Source organism: Acomys minous (genome assembly GCF_964271855.1).
Source record: "Acomys minous genome assembly, chromosome: 15".
Classification (NCBI taxonomy): Eukaryota; Metazoa; Chordata; class Mammalia; order Rodentia; family Muridae; genus Acomys; species Acomys minous.
Window position 1 is genome coordinate 85,285,785 of NC_140497.1, and position 13,548 is coordinate 85,299,332.

Below are 13,548 nucleotides of genomic sequence, written 5' to 3' on the forward strand. Positions count from 1 at the left end.
ATAGGGTCTTTCTCACTGAAACCAAAGAATGGCCAAGTATACCATTTAAGGACAGTTGATTGAATTTTCAATTTAATATCCCAGAAACTGCCCCATAACCATGTGTTATCTGGGCACAGTGAAGTCACGAAGCATTTTTTTTTCTTTTGTGCCAATATACCAGGTCTATGAAGGTAGGCGAACATCACGTTTGTATTCATATATCCATTTGCGTGGAAGCAAGGAAGATTCTACTCATTGTTTCAACCTTACAAGAACTTCTGTAGCTCCTGCTTGCAGCATGGAGCTTCAGAATAAAACATGCCCCTTCCACCCTTTCATATAGAAATTACCTTAATGGTAGGATCATATTTCTGGCTAATGTGGTGAGCATTCGTAAGCCTTTGTTTATTTCAGGCGTCAATTATGTGGCTTAATTGCACGTTTGATAGCATCTAGCCCATAATAAGCGTGTGTTAGGGGAGGAGCGGTTGTGTTACTATACAATGAGTTGCTGTGTCTTCTCACCAGCTGCAGCTTCTGCTGCTCTGAAGACATCAGGGAAGATTCGGGCATTCCTCGCTCGGTCTTGCTGTCACATGCTCAGTTGGAAAGAACTCTGAGGTCTCCACAAAGCTTTTCTGAACTAAATTTTATTTTTAAAAAACTACCAGAAGGTATGGTAGCTGATTTCAAGATGGGATAGCGTACGTCTACACTAAGCTGAAGAGCATGTTGTAGGTATGGCCAAATGTGTCAAGGGAGAAGCTTCTAGCTCACAGGAGAAGCTGGGCTTGATTCAGTTCCTCCTGTCTAGCCTTGCCTTGTCTCTGGTATGACCTGTGAAGAACGGTAAGAGACGAGGGAGATTAACAGTGCTAGCTAGCTGCTGGTAATCCATGTAAAGACAGACACAGGGCAGGCTGGGAGCTATTCCCAAGATGAAAACCAGGCAACCTTAATATGTAAAGTAGGGATCCACGAAAAGTCAACACACACATGGTACAAGCAGTGGGGCTTAGTAAAACAAATTGGAAGCCATTTTCACATTTTACAAATGTAACTAACTGTTCGTGGGGATGCTTACAGACTGGAATGAGGCGATCGATGGGTAATTTTGGCCTTCTTTGGTAGTCACTGAACACTTTTGCTTGTTCAGGTAGCCGAAAAAGGAATGCATTTTTGCATTAGAATCTATAGTATCGAGTAAACAAAACCCATGCTCAGTGAGCTAATCGTCAAGACTACTGACTTGTAACTAGCATGTCCCTACCTACATATTGGTTATTTCTGCGTTCGTGGCCTAAATACATGACAGAAACAAGTGAGGAAGAAAGTTTATTTTGGCTCATGGTTTCAAAGAGCTCAGCTTAACACACCAGGAAAAAAAAAGTTGTGATGGTGGGAGACTGTGTCAGCGGCTGTCACGATGGCGGGCCAAGAGGAAGAGTGCTGGGGCAGGACAAGGGGTGAGTTTAATTTTCAACACTTGGCTCTTCGTGATTCACTTCTTTAATTCGGGCCCCACCCCTTTAAGAGCTCCAAAGTCTTCAAAGTAGCAATGCAAGCTGAAACCAAGTGCTCAGAAGTGAGCCTGTAGGGAAACATCTCCGATTCAAACCCTAGCGTTCTGCCCCGTGACTCCTAACTGTTCACGGTCATCTCATAATGGAAAACGCCTTTAATCCAGCAACAAGAGTACCTCCATGTTCTAGACAGTAGCAACACCGCGCTGAGGTCCAAAGTCTCTGCTGAGATCCAAGGCAATTTCTTAACTGTGAGACCCTGTAAAATACGAAAGCAAGTTACACACTGCCAAAAACCCAGGGCCCAGAGTAAACATTTCATTCCCAAAGGAGCTATAAGAGATAGCAAAAGATTAGACCAAAGCAAGTCTGGAATCCCAAAGCAAACATCGAATCCAGTAATTTGATGCTCAGTGTGTGTGTGTGGGGGGGGGGGCATGTGATGTCATCATGGGAACCCCGGTATACTTGACAGCCCTGCTCGTATGGTCATTCTCCTGGAGCATCCGTGATCTCCATCTCTCCTCACAGCCTGAAACTTTCTTTCACAGACATCCTGTCCAGCATCCCAGGGTCTCCACCATAACGGGAGCTTTACCCTCATGGCTTTGTGGGTAGCTCACTCAGAAGTTCTGTGTTAGAGTTTCTGTTGAGACAAAACACCATGGTCAAAAGCAATTTGGGGAGGAAAAATTCGTTTTCATTTATACTTCTGTGTGAAAGTCCATCACTGAGGGAATTCATGACAGGAACTCAAGCAGAGCAGGGACGCGGAGGCAAAGCTGATGCAGAGGCCAACGATGAATGCTCCTTTCTGGCCTGTTCTCCATTTCTTGTCCAGTTGGCTTTCTTATAACACCCAGGACCACCATTCCAGGGGTGCCATTGCCTACAATGGGCTGGGCCCACTGACATCACTCATCAATCAAGAAAATGCTCCACAGACTGCCCTCAGCCCAGCCTGGTGGGGACATTTTCTCAAGTGAGCTTCCCTCTTCCAGAATGGTGTTAGCTTGTGTCTGTTTGACACAGAACTAGCCAACACAAACTCACTGTAAAGAATTTGACCTGGCTACACACTGCTTGACCTAGCTTTTCTGGGAAAAAAAATCTTATCCTCATGACCCCATACCTCTTATATTCTGACACCCGTAAAACCAACCCTGTATGCACAAGGATTCTTGTCAGTTTGAAAGCTGGCCAGTTTTTCTTGGTCCATGGCTACAGTGGCCCCTGAGGATCTGTCCAGATAAACATGGGAAAGTTCTTCTCTAAGTGGCCCTGCCAAACAGAACACACCTATTAGCTCTTTCTCTTTAGTCACCTTCCTTTTAAGTGGCTTTATATTTATACACCGGTGCCTTCAGTGGGAGGAGTTCCACTTTCCTGTTGCTCCAGTGGCAATTGTGCACCTTCCCTTTAATGGGGCCAGCATCTTCAATAATGATAATGACATCGGAACTGTGTGTGTGTGTGTGTGTGTGTGTGTGTGTGTGTGTGTGTGTAACCTGAACCATGTTGGCAGTAATTTTCCCACTTTATGCTCTGCCATCTGCTCTCAATCTGGTTAAAAGTAGCTGTCGATAACCATGCCACATTACATTTGAATTCAGTATCACCCAAATTTTAGGGCAAGGACAAAAATGTGTCCATGTTTTTTGTACGTTTCCTATGCACTCTTTGTGACACTAAGGCCTCTCCAAACTCTGAGTAGAGTAGTTCCATTTGGAATTCATGAATGAACGCCCTCAAAGTCAACACAAGGCACCCCAAGACCGAGTTCTCAGCACAAAGGAGATTTATTTGTCCCAGGGGATAAAGGACAGGAAATAAGATACAAAGACAGGAGACAGCAGACAGGGGAGAGAAGGAAGGGGACAAGATAGAGGGGAGGACCGGATATTTAACCCGAGGGACAAAGGACTGCCTCTGGATAAAGAGGGGACAGGTATGGCCCATAGGCAAATAGCAGTTTATAAAGCCAAAAAGGGAAACCGTGTGTTAGGATGAGTTGGCTAATTTTAATTGGGAATGTTAGTTAAGATGGCCAAAAGGGGGCTTTTGATTGCTAGACTTCAATACTTTGTTGGTCAGCCTCAGGAGGGGGAGATGGCCAAATAAGGGACTAGACCTTGTGGCGAGTTTTAGAATGTGATCTAATGGTTTAGCAAGGCAGAGGGAATGGGGTGAAGGGTAAAAGGCAAAACCTCTCAGCTCCATGCTTACCATGCTCGGGCAGGCTAGAGCCGTCAGGGAGCACAGTCATTACTGTGGTATTTTTATCAGCATTCTGGTCTTCCAGACTGTTACCAAAACCCACTATTAAGCTTCCAGGGACCTTTAGCCCATATCTTTAATCTCTTCCACATTTCTCCCCCAAACCACTGCTAACAGCTTCAGAACCTCATATTCTGTTTCTTCAGGGCACACAATCCCTTATCTCTGCCACCAGTTTTCTATAATAGTCACTTTTGTCTCACCATGACCAAAACACCCAAGAAAAGAATTTAGGGGTTAGAGGTTTGGTTTGGTTCCCTGTCTCAGAGAGATCTCAGTCCAGTATGGCCTGGAAGATACCGTGGCGGTCAAAAGACTCTTCCATCTGGGGTCATCTATGACCATCTGAAAACACAGATATTTACATTAGGAGTCATAGCAGCAAAATTACAGTTATGAAGTAGCAACAAAAATAATTTTATGGCCGGGGGGTGGTCACCACACCATGAGGAACTGTATTAAAGGGTCACAGCATTAGGAAAGTTGAGCACCACTGTCTTTAGATTGTCTACAGTCTCACCGAAAGAGGTCGCTGCAGAATATGACCCTAAAAACTGGAGATGGCAATTTGCCAAACCGTGGGGACAAATCATAGTTTGTGATCTCTACCCTACTGAAAACCCTGTTCATTTTATTCATTGATTTCTTAAAACTGTTCAGTTGTTTCAATTCTGTTCAATGTTTCCTACTTGGGATTGGAAATGAAGTCTGAAGACCACAAGACAGGCCAAGTGGCCGCAGCTGGGCAGCGTTATGTATCCTCCTGGATGCATAAACTACACTGTTTGCAATGGGAAAGTTTCAAGGCCCAAGAGAAGCATTAAACAGAGATACTGGGATTCCTTCCTCCCGCCCCAGGAGTAATCATTCTATACTTAGAATTATATATTCCTTTCTTATCACATTCCCTCAGGAAATGGTCCTGGGTCTCCCACCGAGGCGAACATATGGATATTCCCACCACTTTGCAGTTACCCTGGCAAGTGAGCTGAGACCCAGCCAGCCCTCCCCTCAGGACACCCTGCATCAACTTGGCTGCAAGCCCCTCTGCTGTTAATTTCTGAATCCCGGATAAGAGTTATAGGGACAGAGATAGAAAGGACTGCGGTTTTCAGGACTCAGTGGGGCTCATGGTGGTGGTAGATCTGAGGTGAGTCTTGGTAAACGAAGTGGGAGTCGCACTGATGCGCCACAGTTGTACCACACTGTTAGCCTGGGGTGACTGTAGGGACAGATGCAGGCAGGGTGAGGGGGACAGCAGTGAGCGTGAGCCATGCCACTCACAGAAAATCAGTATGGTGGCATCATATGACGTCAGCCACAATGTCCAGGATAGGGCACCCACCCCATCTTTGCCACACAACCTACTCCTGTGTCAAACCATATTTGCATTGATCTAGAAGGTTTCAGCCTCAGTGCCACAGTCTGTCTAGCACAGCCCCACTGTATCCTCATCCTGCAGCTTACGCCTCAGCAAATTGCTGTTCTCCTGAAGCTGGCAATAAGGCTGAAGAGTTACTTCCTGAGTTCAGGGCCCTCCAGGGGCGTTTCCAGTGGTCCTTTTCTCTTGTTGCCTGGTCGTCTCCAAACTCTATCTGAAGAACTACTGCCACTTACTTCTAGAAATCTCTGAGTTTCCTACTTCAGGCCTTATTATTGGTATTCCTTCTTTTCTTTGAAATGACCCTCTCAGACAGGGTGGCCTCTTAACATTGCATTTGCTTGTTTGTTTATATCCATCGGGGGCTCATACTTTTCTCATTGCATGCACATGGAGGTCAAAGGTCAACTTGTGGTGGGAATCAAACACTCTCCTCTTACCATGTGGGTTCTGACTTTGGAACTTAGTCCCTCAGAGTTCATGGGAAGCACCTTTATCTGTAGAACCACTGAACTGTATTCAGCTTGATTGAAATCCCAAGTCTTCCGACTCAGTGGGCTGATTTCTTTTGTTTGAGTGTAAGTTGAGCATCCATAATCAGTGCATCTGAAATCTGAAATGCTCCAAAAGCTCATATACATCTTAAAGAAACAGCCTGCAAGAAAGCCACCTTAAGATCTATTTTTTTTTTGTAAAATGTTATTTTCCTCATACAAAATGCCTTATGAGCTGCTTTAAAATCATCGTCTATGATGAAAGAAATGTTTGGCTTGTGTGACACGAGATGTCAAATCATTCTGTGTTTTGACTTGGGGTTAGGATAGGGACGGAAGGCCACATAGCTAGATGCCCTGGTATTGCACATGATTATGGAGAAGAATTTCCAAGTCTTACAGAGCTGGACAGCCAAGGAGCTCTGGAGAACTGTCACATATCAGGTAGGGTACTGGCTTTTTGGTAAAGCTATCCCCTTCTTACTCATCTCTAGGGCCCCCTTTTTCTGTTGCCCAGAATATTTCAGGCAATTTTGTATATTCATAATCTTGGGCTAAAATGTATTATACCTCTTTTCCGTGACCTTACATTTCATTACTAACTAGTAAGCCACCCACGACAGCTTCTTCCTTTGCTCTCACAATTGGCTGTTGATCCTTCTAAAAAGCTTTGGATCCCACTGTGTCAAGAAAGCTCCATTCAACAAACAGGAAATGTAATCAGGGATGTGCAATTCCTCTTTTACCCTGGCCTTTCAAAACCCTGTGCCATTGCAAATGGGGTGGGTGCTCCTCATAGAGAAAGATGTTAGGCTCTTTAAGTTGCTTGATACCGTTACTCCTGTGCTCGAACACAGGCGCACGCAATTTTCATTAGACTGAAAGATTGAATTCTCTAGTTGTTTCTTAATCTGTGTTTTAAATGGCTTTCTTTCAAGCTGAGACCTTTTGGTCACTGATGTGCCCTCCATCTAATGTTTTAATAGACATAAACCTCTGGTCTTTGTTGAGCCTTTGCTGGTCTTCACGTCTCGGAGAGAAACTTCTCGTTGTAGTCCGGGTGATTCTGGCTGCTTCCAGGGACTGGTGCCGGCTTGGTGGAGCCTTGCTGTTTCTGCTGGATGATGCCATTGCTATGCATCTGTGTGCTGTTTGGTGTTGGCTGTGGGATGGGACTGCTGGTATCCTGACAATGGAGACTGGAACTGGCCCAAGGGACCACATCCAAACAGGGCCCGCATCCCTTTTTTCCCCATTAACATCCTTTCTCCCCATCCTCTGGTTGGAGGGTTAGAAGTGCGGTTGAAGTGTTTAAGAACCCTAAGTAAAGTATAAACAGATAACCAAAGCCTAGAGGTATCCATTGGCAGCCAGTGGGATGGGTGTGATTGTTGTCGTAGACAGGAAGTCCAGAGTAGGCTCAGGGTGGGGCGAATTTCATCTGGTGACAGGTTTGAGCTGAGTCTGGGTAAGCGACTAAGAGTTACACCAACAACATGAGATGATGGGAAAGGACACTATAAGCCAAAGCTGGAAGAGAGGCTCTTCCCAGCTTCTGTGCTTTCTTCCTTCTTCCCTGGTCTTGGTTCTGCCCAATTTACCTGTGTTCTCAACTGCAGTGTGCCTTTCTTCCTGCCTCCCTTCTTCCTCTTCCTCCTCTTCTTCTTCCTCTTGCTCTTCCTCTTCTTCTTGTTCTTCTTGTTCTTCTTCTTCTTGTTCTTCTTCTTCTCTCTCTTTTCTTTCTTTTCTTTTCTGTGTAGCCTTGGCTGTCCTGAGCTAACTTGTAGACCAGGCTGACCTTGAACTCCCAGAGATCCACCTGCCTTTGCCTCCTAAGTGCTGGGATTAAAGGTGTGCGCCACCACTGCCCAGCCTTTCTTTCTTTTTTCCTTTTTTTTTTTTTTTTGGTTGTTGTTGTTATTGGTTGGTTGGTTTTGGGTTTTTGTTTGTTTGTTTGCTTGTTTGTTCTGTTTTTCAAGACAAGGTTTCTCTGCGCAGCCTTGGCTGTCCTGGACTCACTTTGTAGATCAGGCTGGCCTCGAACTCACAGCGATCCGTTTGCCTCTGCCTCCCAAGTGATGGGATTACAGGAGTGCACTACCATGCCCAGCTGGCTCTTTTTTTTTTTTTTTTTCGATCTCTAGCCAACCTTTCTCTCTCCTTCTACTTTCCGTTTCTTCTCCTCCTCTCCTCCTCTTTCGCTCCCCACGCCTTCCTTCTTTCCTTCCTCTGTTCTGTCTTGCTTCCCTGTTGTTTCTTCATACTTATTTTAACCTCTTTCTTCTTCCTTTTTTCTTTCCTCCCCACCTCCTCTCTCCTTTCTTCCTCTCTTCCTTCCCTCTCTTGCCCTTTTTAGCTAAATATCGCAAGTTCCTTTACCCACCTCTAATCTGTCATCATTTACAGAACCGTCTCCACTCCTCTGGTCTCTGAGCTTTGCTCCAGTTAGTTCAGGTGACTTTTCAATTCACCTACCTGACTGCCCCAGATAGGGTATTTCCAGGTCAGAGGTCGGTAGAACCCTACTCTGCCCTCCCAGGATTTCTATTTGTTTTAGTTAAAGTAGCTCGCTAGGGCAAAAGAAGCTGCAGCCTTCCCTCTAGCTTTGGTTGTGAGCACACTCGAAGGCGGAGTTCACCCCAGGCTTTCATGAACACTAGCTAATTCCAACTCGCGGCAGCTTGCTGAGGATGGGGCATTTCTTCCATCGTGGACTCACAGGCTGCCTCTCTGTGGAATGCGTTATAACCACCGCGGTGCTGGCCAGGCTGCTAAATGGAGGGTCCAGACTATCAGATTCAATGGAAACTGCAGGGTGGGGGGGGGGGGAGAGTTTGAGGGGAGCAGAATCTAATTACTTTAGTTGGACTCTGGCCAGGATTCTGGAGTTCACACAACTGGCCTTAGAATGTCTGCCATAAGCTCTCTGGTGACCACAAATGGTTACGTCCGTGGTTTTGGGTTTCTTCAGAAAGGTAAGCAGCCCGGTGCCCCCTCACACCACGCGGGCATCTATTCACAGGGACCCAGAGAGGAGAGGCCACCTACTGAATCAGAAATACCGCTTCCTGAAGTACCTTCTTGTCTCTGGGAGGTCTCTCATCCCTCGTAAGAAGTGACAGGCTCACAGGCTGAGCGCTATGGCTGCCAGAGTAAATTATGTGCTTGTCCTTTTTGCCTTGTGTTGCCCAGGGTTCCGGCAACAAAACAGTAGGGAACTCCCGATTTCCATTTCTGTTCAAAACACATTCGTTTCTCCTCCCTGTATCCTGCGTCCCACAGTCCAAGTTAAACACAACTGGAATTTCCCTATAAGTCAAAAACAATATTAATTCTGAGACCACATGTTTTTCTTCTGGTAGGGTATGTACACATTTAAACACAGCACGCGCTGCAGATAATCTGCAAGCAGTAAAAAGCGCGGAGCAGGAGGGGGGGGACGAGAGAGAAACGGGAGGAAACACATGTAAATATATTTTAACGAGAGAGCAGAGACTTGGTAGGGTGTCAGACCCAGCAATGAGAATTTTCCTCTGTGGTCTGTTGGAAGAGGAGAGAAGGCTGGGTTGGAAGTTTCTATACCACACAAGTCTTCAATGAGGATTGCTTCTCGGTGGGAAGCAAGGAGATTCCTGTTGACTGTTAGGGTGGCATGCCACCTGTGTCCCAGTGCGTCTGAAGTCTTCGAATTGTCGCAGCCATATTTTATGAATTAAAACGGCAATCGAAAGTTTTGTAAATGTTGGTTCTTCTAATTGACAGTGGCTTGTCTAATTAAAAAAAAAACAGTCGCTGATATGTCCCCTTGTTTTCCTTTTTGACTTGTGCAAGTTCAATCTTCAGTAACTCAGACAAGGTCTTCATTTTTGTGAAGACCCACGCTGACTCCTAAATATATGATTTTTTTTTCTTCTTCTTCTTCTTCTTCTTCAGTTAATGTTTGTGCCCATCTGGTTTGAATTTAGCATTCTTATGAGTCATTTCACTGTGATAGGAGCACTCTGCTATAGAAAACTTCTGTTAATATTTTAACATTTTAAACCAAACACTGCATACAGCATTACCTAAGACTCCTCGCAATTACAGAAAACCATGCCCCTCTACTCTTTCACGGTTTCTGCCTCCACATTTATTTTCTTTAAATTGAACATAGTGCGTGGTAAATAAGGGTGCATCCCGTATGCACGCTGAGATGGGGAGCCAGCCATCGACCAGTGTAGCCCTTACTGCTTAAGAGCCTTCTGCAGCAGCCTTGCCGGGAGGAGGAGGGATGGGTGACTTCTCATGGCTGACACTTAACCCATTTAAAAGAGCCCCATTTACTTTGCCCTCAACATCGGCTTTATAACTTAGGTTTTACAACCCAAATTTCCTGATTTTGAAGCTTGCCTGAACCCATTTTCCTTTTACTGCTAGGCAGCATTTCTCAGGGTAGTTTTTAAGGCGAAGGGGAGGAGGGAAAAAAATGCTAGGCATCTCTTTAAGAAAATACAGCAGCGTCTCCTCCACTTTCCTAGGCAAATGAATGGTTCCCTGGAAGGGGAGACCCAACTGTGGACTTAGCGGGTAAATTGAATCTGCACATGGGGTGGACATAATTTAACTTAAAAAAATAAAATAAAAAGACGATTTTGAAGGATTATTTGTCTACATTAAAAGTGAAGTAAGTATGCTTTAACAAGCAGAACCATTTTTCCCCTTCATTTTGCTGTATGTAAAATATTTCATCTTAATTTTGGAAAGGGGGGAAAAAAAAGAGTGAGTGTTTTAAATCAGCGCTCCTGGCAGTTTGTAAGGTAGGTATGAATTCTGCCCATCCACGAAGATACAAATGAGTCCCTGTTCCAGGTGAATGATAGGGTTTCACGCCCTCGCTCCCCATTAAAGTTCCTGCCGTTTATTTCTGAATCCGCAAAAACAAAGCTTAACAAAACAAAACGCCTTACCTGGGCCCTGAACACCAATTCCTTAAGACAAGTTTATTCTAACTCTCATTACTTTGTAGCTTACTCAGGGCGCTTGGAGAGGTTTAAATCAAAATAAGAAAAATAAGAACCAGTTGACTCACAGAGGTGGGGCCCCATTTTTTTTTTTTTTTTTTTGCCTTTGTTCAGACAAAACACGTGTTGGAGGCTATGAAAACTTTGCAGAACCCAAATCTGGGGATTTTAGCGACCACATGCCACAACTGCAGATCCTAGTCTCTGAGCATGAGGAGCATGTTTGTACTTCCTATTAGCCACATTGTTGTGACTGAATAAAAAATGTAGCCTTTCTTTCACACAATTTAATTAGAAGTGCCAGATGTGGTGTTGTATGACTGATGTCAAAATATGACACTTTTATGTAAACACTTTAACTTAATCAATCAAGTAAAGAGCTTTCCCTATTTTAAAGTGTTCCGAATCTGTTTGGTACAAATGCATTATTTTTGTGTAATGCTAAATAGATCATGGCCAGCTGCGGTGCTTGTAAGAGATTAGAGGAATAAAGTTAGATTTTACTATATTATTTTTCAAGGGCCAGACTTTATAATTTCCTCCTTTGGGAAAGTTGAAGAGAAGACAAGGTTTCAAAATCGTTTAAATATGTGATGCCAAAAAAAAGTTCTTTTTGAATAAAATAATAATAATAATAATAATAATAATAATAATTCTTTCTGTATCCCCATGAAATATCATTTTGCAATATGTCTTTTGAATTCATGTCTAGGGAAACTAGATTTTTCTCTTGTTCCCTGTCTAGTGACCAGTCCGTGGGAGGTAGTGTCCCCTTTCCTGCATATTGAATGTCCCGGAAGTTTGATACTCCCCCAGTGTAAAGCCAGGGGACAGGACAGTCAAAAGCAAGGCCATTCGTTTTCAGGCACCTCCTTATCCTGCTTCGTCTGAATTCCTTGTCAGTTCAAATCGCTTTATGTCACGTGGCTTTGTCAGTAAAAGTCACACCCAGAGGTGTTCTTCCCAGAAGAGCCAAAGCTTTTGGAGCAGGTGAAGGGACAGGAAGCTGTGTGAGGCAAAAAACCCTCAAGGTCTCCATTGTAAACTGAATGACGGTCCTCCTCCTTTGTGAAAGCCGAGCGAATGAATCTCTGTCCAGGGGGAGGTTGCCTGGAAATGGCGCTCAGCGGAAAATACTTTCACTTTAAGGTGTACGGAAAGGAATGGATTTTAGGCTTCCTCCGGCCAGCAGTGGTTCAGAGGGTGGTTGAATGTTTTTCTCATCAGCCTCTCTCTCACCTGGTCCTTGTCCTCCTCTGGATACCCACTGGAGGAGATGCTGTGCCTTCAGGGTGGTATGGTCACAGACTGCACAGAGCACTTGGGACGGAAAGAATTACTTTGAAGAGGGGAGGGGGGCCCTGGAACACTCACTGTGTAACTAAAGAAGCCTGTGAACAGGAAGGTGATATTCTAGAATATTCCACAACTCCTAACCTCGATACACCTTTGTGAAAATTCTACATTGTGTCATTTGCAATAAAAAGTAGGGCTGCTATTGGGCAGCGCAGTGGTTTGGTGGAAAAGAATAAGTGGATCAGATGAAAATAAGAACCCTGGAAACTGGAATCCTCCTGCCGTAAGGACTACTGACAAAGACAAAAAAAAAATTACAGAGACAAATTGTGTGCGTGTGGGTGTGGGTGCACACACGCGCACATGTGTGCGCTTTTTTCAGCTAATATTTAGTTTGCTGAAGTGGGACTTTTGGGAATGATTAGGACAATGTTTTCACTTCAAAACCTGAAAGGGAAGAGGAAACCCAAACAGTTCCCTCTCTTCTGAGTTCAGCTCTCTAAGAGCCAGCTGTGAAAGGAGAGTGGGTCTGTGCAGAGCAACAGGTGAGCATCCATCTCCACCTGGCCCTGTGAAAATGCCCAGGACTTGAAAGGCCTGTGTGTGGGAGGCGCTTAGCTCCAAGGATTGTTGCCCCCAGACTGGTCCAGAGGGATTTGGAATTAGAAAAAGACCACGTGACCTGTGATTCCATTTTTCAGTGACTTCTAAGTGCAAAGTTAGTTAATTCGTGGCTCTGCCGTGAGACCCCTCCTAAGGCCTTTCCTAAATCAGCCAGATGACGAGAGGTTCCCTAACACCTTAAAGCGTTAGGGCAGCTTCATCTGAGACTTTTTCCTGCCCTTCCTCTGCCTGCCGCCTGCCCTCTCCGGGTTAGGTTTCCTGTAGTTGGGCACGTCTGCTTTCTTTCCAGACCTACTTAGGTTGCATGGATTACTTGGGGGAAAAGCAATAGGAGAGGGAACCGGGGGAATGCTAAGAAGACGTGTAGGCTTTGTCCTCTAAAAGGATTGATTTTCTGGGCCACACACCTTGAAGTGGAGGTGGGGTGGGAAGAGAGGGAGTGGGGGAGTTGGCGAGAGGGGGGGGGTTGGTGGGGTGCTTTGTTGTGCTGGGTGATGAGGGTGGTCTGAGCCTTCAAAAGCTAGAGGAGTTAGGCGGGCATCAGGTCACTTGTGAATGTCAAAGTGCGTAAAGTCCTGGGGCAATTTATTTTCTTCTTTCTCCGGCTTTTCCTTCCTTCCTTCCTTCCTTCCTTCCTTCCTTCCTTCCTTCCTTCCTCCCTTCCTTCCTCCCTTCCTTCCTTCTTGTCTTTCCTTTGTTCTTTTTTCCCCAGGTAACTATTTATTTTGGGACATATGCAAACCTAAGTAAAAGGTGAGTGTAGGCATCAACCGAGGGAAGTGTTTAGGGAAAATTAGTCCAGGCGGCTATTACCTACCACATGATCATTCAGGAAGAGACTTGGCTTAATGCCCTGGACTGTAGGCTCCTTTCCCTTATCGGCTCTTTCGCTTCTGGCTTCTTGTGCTAGGTTCTGTATGATAGCAACGGGGGAAGGGTGGGCCAGAGAGAGGCTGCAGGGTCCTCAGGGT

General features: G+C 45.1%; 1 long non-coding RNA gene across 1 annotated transcript; it reads right to left on the bottom strand.

Annotated features, from left to right (window-relative positions):
* Positions 1–720: 720 nt before the first annotated feature.
* On the bottom strand, positions 721–12,000 carry LOC311584366. The gene is made up of 4 exons (XR_014774835.1): positions 11,897–12,000; positions 2,104–2,151; positions 1,682–1,764; positions 721–819 (listed from the first exon to the last, which is right to left on the bottom strand). It is a non-coding gene; the product is annotated as an uncharacterized lncRNA (long non-coding RNA).
* Positions 12,001–13,548: the final 1,548 nt, after the last annotated feature.